This window comes from Ovis canadensis, chromosome 2, assembly GCF_042477335.2.
Source record: "Ovis canadensis isolate MfBH-ARS-UI-01 breed Bighorn chromosome 2, ARS-UI_OviCan_v2, whole genome shotgun sequence".
In the NCBI taxonomy this organism is placed as follows: Eukaryota; Metazoa; Chordata; class Mammalia; order Artiodactyla; family Bovidae; genus Ovis; species Ovis canadensis.
In genome coordinates this window covers 146,976,850-146,989,881 of record NC_091246.1, presented here as the reverse complement: position 1 = coordinate 146,989,881, position 13,032 = coordinate 146,976,850, and the positions used below count along the sequence as shown (strand labels likewise).

The 13,032-nt window shown below is 38.5% G+C and overlaps 1 protein-coding gene across 3 annotated transcripts in view; it reads left to right on the top strand.

Annotated features, from left to right (window-relative positions):
- B3GALT1 (beta-1,3-galactosyltransferase 1) overlaps nucleotides 1-13,032 on the top strand; it is a 410,729-nt gene that overhangs the window by 349,480 nt on the left and 48,217 nt on the right. For 2 of the 3 annotated variants that reach the window (XM_069577325.1, XM_069577327.1), the window contains one exon: nucleotides 11,183-11,300. The gene's annotated coding sequence lies outside the window, so the exon portion shown is untranslated. Of the gene's footprint in view, nucleotides 1-11,182; nucleotides 11,314-13,032 lie in introns of those variants that run through there. The other variant, XM_069577326.1, reaches the window with a different exon arrangement.

Here is a 13,032-nt window from a genome sequence, read left to right as displayed (position 1 = left end):
ACTCATACATAATTGGAAATCCATTGTATCTATCATATCACCATTACTTTATATCTCTAGTAAGTCCTTATTGTAAGTATTTTTATCAGTAACTCTTGAAATACATTATCTCAGCACATCTACCCTAGAAGAACTCCTTCTTAACATTTAAAATGTTGCAGTTGCCTGTAGGTAATTGCTATGTTTTTATTCCATGAAATTAAAAAATAGTAATAACAAAAATGTACAATGAAGTTGACAACACTTTAAAATGAATTAGCATTTTTCTTATGAAAGCATATGTGCACATTTGAAAAAATAAGAGTGCCTACATGTACAGGACATTATTTTTTTAGGCTGTAAATGATCACAGATGGATTTTCAGATCAGATCACTTGAGGAAATTAACTCATCATTGCTGACCACATCCACCCACCCCCCAACATACACATAGAGCCACATACACCCAGAGACACACATTCATCCCAGGTTGGGAAATACCAGTATTAAACTATAGAAACTTTTCATCAAGGAGGGAAGTTCACTTAAAATGTATCCTTAAAATATCTCAGTGAAGCATTTCTGCTCTAAGTGGGTCATTGTTTAATTTTTAGATATTTATATGTTTTGAAGAGCAAGTAGGCTTTCTACTCCAAAATAGCTCAATTATGTTTTGATTGCAACATCTGTTTTTTTCCAGAGATCTTGGATCTCAGATACTGTAATCATTTATACATAAGTTGATAATTGCTTTACAAAAATAAAAATTGTTGCTGTGATGGTGGTGTAGTGTGGGCATGTGTGGTGTCTTTTCTCATCCTAGAGATTTCACAGTGTACTTAGCTCCGTTGATTGGTAAAGTACGCTGTTTGATTCTGCATGATAGCGGATATCTTCAGTTTTCCAGGTAACAAAGAAGAGGAAATGAGCTGGAGTCTGTGGACCTGGAAGGGCCTTGTCTGGTGGGGAATGGAGTGAGGTCTCGCAGCAGCTCACCCATTCTTTGACCTTGAGCAGATGTCTTTTGCTCTACATACTTGGCTTCATTGGCTTCCTGAGCAAAGACCTCGGAAATGAAATAACATTCAGTCCATTTATCCAAAACTCCCCCAAGGGATACACTTAAAAATAATACTAACAATAAAGTATATTCTGTGTGACCCATTTCCACTCTCATTCTGTCACATGTATCACAGTTCCATGGAGAAGTAAGCCATTATAGGTGTGCATTTAGCCTGATGAAAGAGTTGTATTTTACTTTAATGGAGGCATATTTCACAGATCCCTTTTGTATTTATTATCATTTTTTTTCCCAGGGAAAAATGTAATACTACAAAGAGTATACATACAGTGGTGATGATTTGTGACTTTTCTCAAAATATCTGTTTTATTTTTCGCTCAAAGAGAAAAGTAGACTGATTGGCTTTTAGAAGCTAGACCAAGAAGGTTTTAATAGAGGGAACAGATGGACTACTTAAGGTACCATATCTTTGGGGCTACTATTACACCAAGTTTAATGAATGTAGGTAGAACCAGGTAATTCTTACTGTAAGTTTCAGCTCTCAAATTGATCATTCCAGCCATCTGTGCACTACAGAGCACATCTTTGTTTACTGCCTAAAGTTTAAGTAATATCCAGCTAAGCTTGCTAAGCCTAGTAGGTCTCACATCTCACCCCACACAAAGGAAACAACGCAGAGACCCAAAGGCAGTTTATCAGATAATTTTTAATAGAATTCCAGAAAACTCTGCACATATTGCCCAAGGTCCTTGATTGCTATCTTGGGAGAAAAACAGTTTCTTTTCCTCATATCTATCTGGTTAAAATGTGCAACTTCCTCCTGGGAAGAAATCAGGCAAAAAAATAACAACATGGGAAGAAAACATGAGGATGTAGCTCACTCATCCTATTCTCAGTGCCAGGGTGGGCTACGTAAACCCTGGACAAGGTCACGGTAACAGAGAACGGCAAGCAGTCCAGGTGATGTTGTTGTTAAAGGAGTGAGGCGTTAAGTGGCTTCCAGGACCCTTAGTGAGCAGGAGAGCCCAGATCTCAACATCTGAAAAATAGGGCTTCCCTGGCAGCTCAGTGATAAAGAATTCCCCTACCAATGCCAGGAGACACAGGTTGAATCCCTAGTCCAGAAAGATTCCACATGCCACGGGGCAGCTGAGCTCATGTACCACAACTGCTGATCCAGCACTCTAGAGCCCGTGAGCCCCGATCCCTGAGCCCACGCCCCCTGGAGGCCTTGCTGGAGCTCCAGGAGAGGAGCCGCCACAGTGAGAGGCCTGCACACCACCCAGAGAGTTTCTCTAGTTTCACCACAACGAGAGAAAAGTCTGCCCAGCACAGACAAAAATAAATACATACATAGAATTTAAAATAATTTTGAAAAGAAGTGTAAAAAGCTGTTATTGTATAAAGTATATTTTTTAACTTGAAAAATAATAGCATTAATCAGAGTATTAGAATACCAGGTTGGAAACCATTGCTGAGCCAAACTTGGGCCCTGTCTTCTGCACACAGTAAATCCAGTCTACTAACACCAAGTGTGTTGAAGTCAAGTGCAGCTTTTACTGTAGGGCATCATACAAGGAGTCTGGGACAGCTAGTACTCAAAAAACCCAAACTCCCCTATTGGTTTTAGCAAAGCTTTTTTTTTTCCCCTCCTCATTGAAATACAGTTGATTTATAACATGTTAGTTTCAGATGTACAACAAAAGGATTCAGTTGTATATATACATACCATTTTTCAGATTCTTCTCCCTTTTAGGTTACAAAATATTATGTATAATTCTTTCTACTATAGAGTAGGTCTTTGCTGGTTATCTATTTTATATATAATAGTATGTATATGTTAATCCCAAACTCTTAAGTTTATTTCCCTTCTTCTGATTTCCCTCTTCTATTTTGAATAAAATAAGTTTGTTTTCTATGTCTGTGGGTCTATTTCTGTTTTGCATATAAGCTCATTTGTATCACTTTTAAAGATTAAAATGGACTATTACTCAGCCATAAAAAAGAATGAAGTAATGCCAGCTGCAGCAACATGGTTGGTCTTAGAGATTATCATACTAAACGAAGTAAGCCAGACAGAGAAAGGCAAATATCCTATGATGTTGCTTAAATGTGTAATCTAAAAAAAAATTTTTTTAAAGCATTTGTAAAGGCCAGGTTAGGGAAGGGGGGTCCAAGGGTATGTGATCAGCTCAGACACAATTCTAATTGGTTCATGATGAGGTAACAGGGTAGTGTAACAGGAGTTAACATTATCAGTACTTAGGTCTGGGGGCCACATGCTCATGGTGATCAAGTAGTTAATCTCTTCCCCTTGGTGGAAGTTTTAGCCTCCATAAAACAATTCAGAAAGTGTGCAGTGGACACTTATTATCTAGATACATTAGAGAGTATAAAGCAAAGGATGTGGAAGAGGTGTCTGTCCCAGGAATGCCCCATAGGACCCTGCCCAGTTACAAAGCCACTTCTTATAAACCTATTTCTTGAGTGTCTGATGTTTGTATTTAGTCTTTCTATGAGATCATTAATCTATAGGCTTCTCTCATTTTTGTTTTCCAGAAAGAACTTGTGGGTTTTTTTTAACAAGTGTCCTAACTGATACCCTGTTTATTCAAAACATTTCGAAGTGGATTTCTTTCACAGCTTAGCCAAGGCGTGGAAAACACTTTCACAGTGTCAAGTTTAGCTCCTCATTCCTTTCAAAGGTCTAGTGAGGAAAATGTGCCCAGTTTGGAAGTAACAGATGTGCATTTTCCTTTCACATCTAAGTATCCATCAATAAAAACCTAGTGTGAAAACCTAGGGTGAAGCCTTATACTTCAGAGGGAAAGATGTACTTTCCCATACTGGGCCTGTGGCTTGCCAGGTTACAGCTTTAAGTCGTATTGATCTTGGAATATAGAAACCCCCATTGAGTATGATTCAATCAGGGCAAAGGGAACTTCCCACCTCCCGCGCGCCCGGTCCATATGGCTGCGAGTGTCTGCACCACATGTGCCCGGGGATGAGGGAGAACCACTGAAATGAGGAGGAGGGTCATTCTCCAGGTGCACTTCAGGCCAAGATGCTACCCTTTGAATTAAAGGATGCTGTTGCTGCTTCAGCCGTCTGCAGGACGTATACTTTAAGCTGTTGGCTTTGTTTTGCTGGTTTTTAATGGTGGTGAAATATTTGTACAGATGCTGGCCTACTGTCTCATCCATTGTCTCTAGTGGCAGACGCCATACCCATTGCTAAAAATACTGATCTAGAATAAAACGCCTATAGAAAAAGAAGGGAAAAAAAGCAAAGCAATTGCCCACAGATGGGTCATATTCAAGGCTCATTGTTGTTAACCGGCTGTAGACAGTCTGTGTCAAAACCAGAAGACATGTTCAAATTCCATGAGCTTATGTGGAATGATTTACTATAACAGTATTTGCAAGATACGCAGTGCATGGCCTGAAAAGTCCAGCTAAGGCAGTAGTTGGTTCAGTCAATATGCAAACTTTGCAGAATTCCTTTGCACATATGCCCTGGACTGTTCTTAATGTTCAGAACCAGTTTTTGCTATCCATAAATCCAAAGACCTAAAATTGTAGCTGAAAAGTTTGACAGCCAAATTCAAACAGGGATCTATCTCATTGTTTTGTTTTGCCTGTTATAAAGATAAATTCATTTTCTACCAGAATCATTTGTGAAGTAACTCATTTATATAGACTAACATTTCATAAATAGACATAAATTAGAGCATTTATATTCTTGAAAAGTATCATGAAATTTTATCAAACTTTTGAAAGGGTCATAACGTATCAGGTTTTTGGGAAAGCCACTTGAATTTTCTTCATTGCTCTTTAAATCCCCAGGACCTAGTCTGTGAATTGTACATAAAAGGAAAATGAAAATATTGTTGAACTACTGAAAGACTAACTCAGATGCATTCCAGCTTAAAATCAGGGAAAGATTGGATTGTTTTTAAGGCTCCACACTACATTCCTTCAGCCTCACAGTCTCCCATTTACTTAACAGAAACGTTGTTGTTTAGTCGCTAAGTCTTGTCTGAATCTTTGTGACCCCATGGACTGTAGCATGCCAAGCTACCCTGTCCTTCACTATCTCCCAGATTTTACTCAAACTCATGCCTGTTGAGTTGGTGATAGCATTCAACCATCTCATCCTCTGTCACTCTTTTCTCCTCTTGCCCTCAATCTTCTCCAGCATCAGGTGGCCAAAGTATTGGCGCTTCAGCTTCAGCATAAGTCCTTCCAATGAATATTCAGGGTCAATTTCTCTTAGGATTGACTGGTTTAATCTTTCTGCTGTTCAAGGGACACGCAACAGTCTTCTCCAACACCACAATTCTATAGCATCAATTCTTCAGTGCTCAGCCTTCTTTATGGTCCAAATCTCACATCTATACATGACTACTGGGAAAACCATAGCTCAGACTATACAGATCTTTGTTGGCAAAGTGATGTCTCTGCTTCTTAATATGCTGTCTAGGTTTGTCATAGCATTTCTTCCAAGGAGCAAGCATCTTTTAATTTCATGGCTGTAGTCACCATCTGCCATGATTTTGGAGGCCAAGAAAATCTGTCACCATTTCCATTTTTTCCCTGTCTATTTGCCATGAAGGATGGGTCCTGATGCCATGATCTTAGTTTTTTGAACATTGAAACATTAGTTGCATTCATATTTTTCAGTCAAGTGAAGTTATTGTTCTTAATTTTTAATAGTCTGAGCACCTATTTTGAGAGAAAAATGCATTTGATCACACAGAAGACAAAGGCAGTTACAGTTCAAGGTCTCTCCTCTGTGCTTTAGTAGCTCCATTACTATGCTTTATTGTCTGAATTTTATCTGTCTCAAGAAGAATATGAGTTCGTCTATATTTTCAGCTTCTCCTAGAATACCACAATATAGAAAACATTCAACATAGTTTTGTTGAATGAAACAATGGGTACTATAGGAGAGGAATTAAGTAGCTGATTAGAGAATCCAAATGTGGCTGGGCTGTCTTTCACCTTCAAGCAAGGGGTTGTGTGTGCTCAGTCACTTCAGTCAAGTCCGACTCTTTGCTACCCCATGAACTGCAGCCCACCAGGCTGCCCTGTCCAAGTTCCTGAGAGAGACTAAGTTCCTGCCGTGTGGTAGGCCCTGTACTGAGTTGTGATGTATAAGACTGAGTTTGCACCCACTGATTTTATGTCATTATAGGGCATTTGTTGGAAACCTCACATCCTGACTGCTTTGATGCCTGTTACAGAAATGTGATCGGTGCTGGAATAGATACAGTCAATACTGAGTTACTTTTTAATCACTGAGTTTCAGGATCATCCACACTTTTCTTACTATGTCTCCTTAATTCTAACCTCATGTACTAAAATCATGACAAGTTCTTCTCCGTTTGATGGCTAGTGTTTTGTTTTTTCCCTGAATTGGATGCCTAAGGGGTGTTTTTGCAATTGCCAAATTGCTAAGAATTACTGTGGGTGTAAAATATAAGGGGCAAAGCTGAGAAGAGTTTCTGTGTAATCTGTCAAATTCTGAATCTTCCCTTATAGCCTTTCTCTGTTGAGTAAAGGGCTAAAAAGAAGAAAGAACTTTGAAAGATGTGTAGCTTTGCTCAGAATGGTTCCTCTAATTTTTTCTGCTACCCCAGCTAATGGTGAATTCTCTCATACCAACTCTCTGAATTTCCGAAAAACACTGTTATTTGCAAACAGAAACTGTGTTCATTTTGTGTGGAATTCCATTTTTTAAAAAACTGGAATGATTTTAGCCCAAAATCTTTGTGTGGTTTGGCTCATATATTTAAAATCTTCCCCCACCTTATTGGTCTACATGCTAAACTGGCTTTAGAAAATTTTTGTGACTCCATTAAACAAAAACATGGTGTAGTGATTATCTCTCTACTGGTAGGGTTGACCATGATTGCAAGTAAAGAAATGGCAGTACTTTTAAATTCTGTCTATTTTATTTATTTCTTTTACTGCACTGCAAGGCAGGCGGGATCTTGGTTCCCTGACTAGGAATTGAACATGTGCCCCCTGCTGTGAAAGTGTGGTGTCTTACTCAGTGGACTGCCAGGGACGTTCCCAAGTATTTTTAAATAAAATCATTTCCATTGACTTTTTTTCTAAGTATTAGACTTAGGATGTTCTTTGATCATTGTCAGAACCTACTCCTCTGATAAGTCTGTTGCTTGGGCGTTGGCAGTCATATCACCGTGTTCTATCTCACAGGAATGATTCCATTTCTATGGGAGCTAGTTGCCTCTCTCCAGAAGGCAACAGTAAAGACCCTGAAATGCAGTGAGACTTGAAATCCTGGGGTTAGAATGATACTCTGTGTAGAACAGAGAAGACCTAGCCTAGAGAAGTTATAGCCATCCAGAACGTAGCCATCCAAATATAGCCGTCATTCCCTCTATGTAGCACCATGTGCAATTAAGAACTTATCACATGGATTTGAATACTGAGATGTGCGCATCAGTCTTTCTTAACGGAGGCTGAAGATTTGGGAATGGGAAGTGACAGAGCTCTGATTGTTTGCATTAGCCAGTTACTATGTTGTAAATAGCTCACACACATACCTCCAATTTCAAAGTATCAATATGATGTCATTTACCACGCAATTGGGAAAAGCTGTGTGAAGCCTGCTTTGCCCAAGCCCAGGCGATCCAGCTCCAGGACAGTGGGCATGTGCTGGCTAACCCTCTGGGTCCCGAGCTCCCTGTGAGCTGGTCTCAGGCTTCTGCTGTGACTACATCACAGTTAAACCTCTCCTTCCCCTTCCTCCTTCTCCTCTTATCCCAAAACAGGTGTTGCTTCTGAGAACATGTTCTGATCAGCTTCCCACATGAGTGTCTCAAAGTCTGTTTCCCAAGGACTCTACCTGTGACAAAAGAAATGGAAAATTAGGCTCATTATTGTTGAGAGTAGAGAATGAAAACCCTCTGTTCTTTCTTTTAAATTCATTAACAAAGTACATCAACTATTACCTCTTCTTGGTTTCCTCATGAATCACAGAATATGTCTTGATAAGCTAATAAATGGGCAGCTCCGTGGTGCTTTCTCTTTTGCTCTGTGGGTCTTTTCAAGTCCTTGATTGCAGACAGACCACACACAAACCAGGATCAAATTGTGACCAGATGCTGGCATTAGAAATTCACACTGTAAATTACTTTGTTGCCATAAAGAGGACTGTAGCAAAACTGGAGGAACTAAATCTCATGTCCAAATATTTTATTATCTTATTTGCACTATTCTGTCACTAAAATACTTCATAGCTAACTTTGACGTGGAGACAAAAGAAAATGAATGGACTCTTTGGAATAAATGGCATTGGCAAAATTCCTTTTTGCCATGTGAATATAAAAAGAAGAAAAGATATTAATGAGGTGTAATAGAATAATGTACTAGAGTAACTATAATTTTTAGGCCTGGTAAAATTATAACTTAGATTAAAATGCGGGTGACAAATTTTGAATCTAGGCTATTTTCCCAGAAAAACACAACAAGTTATATAGTAATTTTCAATTATCTGCCCAAGGAGAAATAGTAATAATGGAAGTTATCCAAAAGAGCAGATAATGAACAAATTCATTTCTATCAGACTTTGAAATATTGTTTTGTTTTCTAAAAACAACATTTGAATGTGGATGCATTTTATATTCTGGAAAGTTGTGATGACTCTTAACTTATATACTGAAATTCTGCTTTAGAAATCAGACTAAAGAAAGTGGCTTATATTTTTCATCTGACTTTGTGTAATGCATTTCTATTTTCTGTATTATTGCTGAGGATAGATATCAACTCTTAGGATAATGTTAACTTTCTCTGAAAGCAGAGAAAATTTGTGTCTGTGTGTTTCCTAGCTTTCATTTTCCCAGAACTGATTTTAATTTAAAAGATACTCTCCTTTCCTGCCCTTGTTTGGCTAAAATTATTTTTTAAATATTTTCTGTTAAAAAAATTAGAGTTATATCTAAGTAAGACTTAAGGTTTAAATTGAAATATCTGCCCCTGAAAAGTTGAATTGGCTGTATATACATTTTTCACATGTATTTTGGCCCTACCTTTATTAATTTTTGTTCATTAAATACTAATATATAAATAACAGTATATATAAATAAGCTGGTATAGAATCTGGCACATTTTTAGCAGTCAGTAGCTGCTCATTCCCTATATTTCTTGCTTCCTTCCTTGTCTTCACTCAATATTTTATATCAAATGCTTCATATTAATGCTTCATATACTTTAATAAATGTTTATATCTTATTGTACTCTGTATAAAAAAATCTGTAAAAGCAAAGATTTTTTTTAATGGCTAGAATGAAATCTTCCAGGTGTTATTTTCCCTATACTGACATTCAATATGTGTTTCCTAAAAGCTACCTCCATGGAACTAGATTTATCAATAATAAGCATATAATCTATTAAGAGCCCTAACATTTTAAAGGATAAAAATGAGGGCTGATGCAGGCTGAAAATGGACCGCATGGTCTCATGTCTTATTCATAGTCATGTGGAACACTTCTAATCTAGAACTATATATTTTCACACAAGGCAGAAAGTTACTACACATTGCAGTGTTTTGGTTGTTTGCTTTGAGACTCCTTTGCTTTGGTACCTGATTTGATAAGTATTTGATGTTTGAGCAGAGTTAGTTATCTCTTCTTTAAAGATCTGAATAGTATCTTCAATGAAACAGTGAGAAGGCACTGGAGTAGTGCATTAAGAAAATAGGTAGGCTCAGCAGGCCTCCGTTCAAACCCTTGGCTCCACTCCTACCCAGGTGTCATTACACAAGAAGCTGACTCTCGCAAAGTCCTGATTTTCTTTTTTGAAAAGGTGATAACATGAAACAAAGAGAGTTGGGATGATGATTACATGTAATAAATGGAAGTAAATTAACATACAGTAGGCATTCAGTAAATACCGACATTTGTTACAAATCGTAGCAAACATTTACTGAGTATGTACCTTGTCTCAGTACCATTCTACACACTTTCTATGCACTGATTCATTTAAACCTCAATACAATTCTATGATTCAGGTACTGTTGTTATCACTGTTTTTACACATGGAACTTTGAGAGCTTATATCATAATAAGCAGCTAAATCAATATTTAAACCCATCTCTTGCTCTAAACCATCACACTATACCACGTATCATACAAACAGTGGCTTTTAGCAGAAACTGGAAGCAGTAGATGGATCCAGTGGGACCAGTGGCACCTGTACCCATACCTCTCTCCCACTCTTCACATCTGGCTACACTGAGGGACCACTGAATTTTAGTCACTTGACTTTACCCAGAAATCCTTCCATAAGGTGAATGGTCAGAAGAGAATTGTACCTCTCATTACGAAGGTTTATAGAAGTACAGATTGAGACCCAGCGATCAGATACCCTAAAGGCAACTTCTGATTGGCTCCTAGTCTATTATGTAAAAAAGTCTGATCAGATTCAGCCAGTCTTAGAGTGGTCATGAGTCATAAATTAAAAGGAGAATACTCATACCTAGAAAGCCCGGCTCTGCCACTAATTAGCTGAGTGTCATTGTACAGTGGCTTCAACCCTCTGGATCCTTCCTCATCATTAGAAGTTAAAGATGTTGCCCTAGATCTCATGGCTACTCAGGAGCTAATCCTAAGCTTCTGGTGGGCTTTAGCTTTAGCCTTCTTTGACCTGCACAAAGTTTTGTTTTGTTTAATTGAATTTTAAAATATAAATTCCAAAGGTTTCGCATAAAACTCTGTGTTTCTGTCTTCCCTTGAGAACCTGAAGTCATGGCATGATTGAGCCTGGTTTTCCTTATGGCGTCAGTGGAAGATACCAGGCTGAGCCATGGCTGCGGCCTCAGATGGGATGTGTGTTCACCAGCTGAGCACGGCTCCACCTCTCCCTGCTGTCTCAAGCCCAGTCTGCTCCCTCACTTACCCTACCTGCCTGGTCTTATAGGCATATAGGTTTGCAATCCGAAGACCAGCTCTGATGTTTACTTGATCATTTGTTTACTATTATTTTTTATTTTATCAACATCTGTTCAGTGCTTACTTACTTGCCGTTCTATGTACTGTATTTATAGCCTAAATACAAAGTTTTCTTTTTATATGAAGCATTCTGCCTTCATTTCTGTGAGCCTGATTAATTTCCACTGTTTCTAAAGTGTTCTTTCTTCTTCTTATCAACCTAGGTGACTTCAGTTTGCTAAGCAGCAGCTTCTCCTGGCATGAGCCACTGCAGATCTCCTCATCAGACGGGCTGAGACCATCCTGTGTGCCCTGCACCTGGAGTAAGGAGAACACAGCGAGGTTGGTCCAACAGGTGGGAGGATACACTGCTCAGAAAGGTAGCCCATCACTGTGGAAAAATAATAGCAATTCTATACAATCAGAAATCAACATCTAAGAACTAATGGGTACAGAAAAAATTTCATTTTTATTAATGTTTACCTATTATGGTTTGTAAAATAACCTTGCCATAAATATCTGTACAGGAGGAAAAAATTGATAGCTCAAAAAATATCCTTTTTTAAAAGTTCATATTCACAAGTGTCTGTGAAACCTCTGACTGATTTTAGTGATGGCCTCTTTCGAGATGAAATTATAGGGAACTAAAGATATGCCTTAGGTGACCTAAGACAATGCCTATTTAAAAATCCATTTCTCCAAGGTCATAGCTAACCGATTCTTAAATTTTCTTTGCTGGGTAACCTTGTCCCTACAGGCAATTGTACTTCAATTATTTCTCATTTTGCTTGAAAATAATACTATTTCATATAGAAAATGATGGTATAGTTATAAAAAGTGTCTAAAATAGGTAATCATAACAATGTTTTTATTTAAAATGATAAAAAGCAAAGATAAATGCTCAGAATATTTCTTCATACACTAACTTTTTGTGGTAAATAACATGCTAAGTTTATAAAAAGGATTGCAGCCTTGCTGGAGTATGACTCAGAAAAAGAAGGACCACAGCACCACACTGGCAAGAGGTAACTTGAACCATAATTTTACCTTTCCCACCATCACCTCTATGATGTGGGCCGGTAACTTAATCTCTCTTAACAAACTGTTTCCTGGCACCTGAAATGAAGAGTTATTTCAAAGTGCCTTTTAAATACTGATTCAGTTGCACAGTGAAGCGCAGCTGTGAGTGGAGGGCAAGGTGACAGCTCTGAACTAGTTCTCTACGAGATAATTTGCCAAAAGTCAATTCAACACAATGCACATTCACCTCATTCCTTTCTTCTTTTCAATATTTACCAGGTTTACAGCAGTGTGTACTGAAGGTGCTGATTTTTGCCACTTTTGAAGATTCCTGTAAGGATTTAGCTGAGTTTTCCAATCGCTAACAGCATTTGAAAGAACACCCAGTTTGTCTTTGTCTTGCCCCCCCACCATTGTACAGAGGGAGTATCCCGTGATAAGGGGCGATGGAGAGGTGATGGTCCACAGCCACAAAGGATGGCAACAGAGACGTGACATTATCACAGGGACTCTCCTAATTGAAGACAAACGTTGGATTCAGTATTTAAATATGTTAGGTTGATTAACCGTTTTTGAGAACTGTTTCATGGAATTAGCCTGTTGACATGGTCCTTCCTCTTAGGGATGTAGGGATGTATGATGTATTTATTTATTCATTCATTCATTCAGCTGTACCGGTCTTAGTTATGGGACTGTGACATCTTTAGCTGCGGCATTCAAACGCTTATTTGTGGCATATGGGATCTAGTTTCCTGACCAGAAATCAAACTCAGGCCCCCTGCATTGGGAGCACGGAGTCCACCACTGGACCGCCAGGGAGGTCCCCCTCTTAGAGATCTTATAGTTCAATGGAGGTAAAGCATCTAAAACTGAAACAGAAAGTAAATAAATAATACAATTACAAATTGGGGTAAGCATTATGGAAAACAAAAGGATGCTAAGGCAGTGGAGAGTGAGCAACTGCTTCATGATGTGGTCACAGAAGGTGTGAGAGTCAAGAGAGCCGTTCCCCTCCCTCTCCAGGCACATGATGGGATTGCATCGCCTTAGTCTG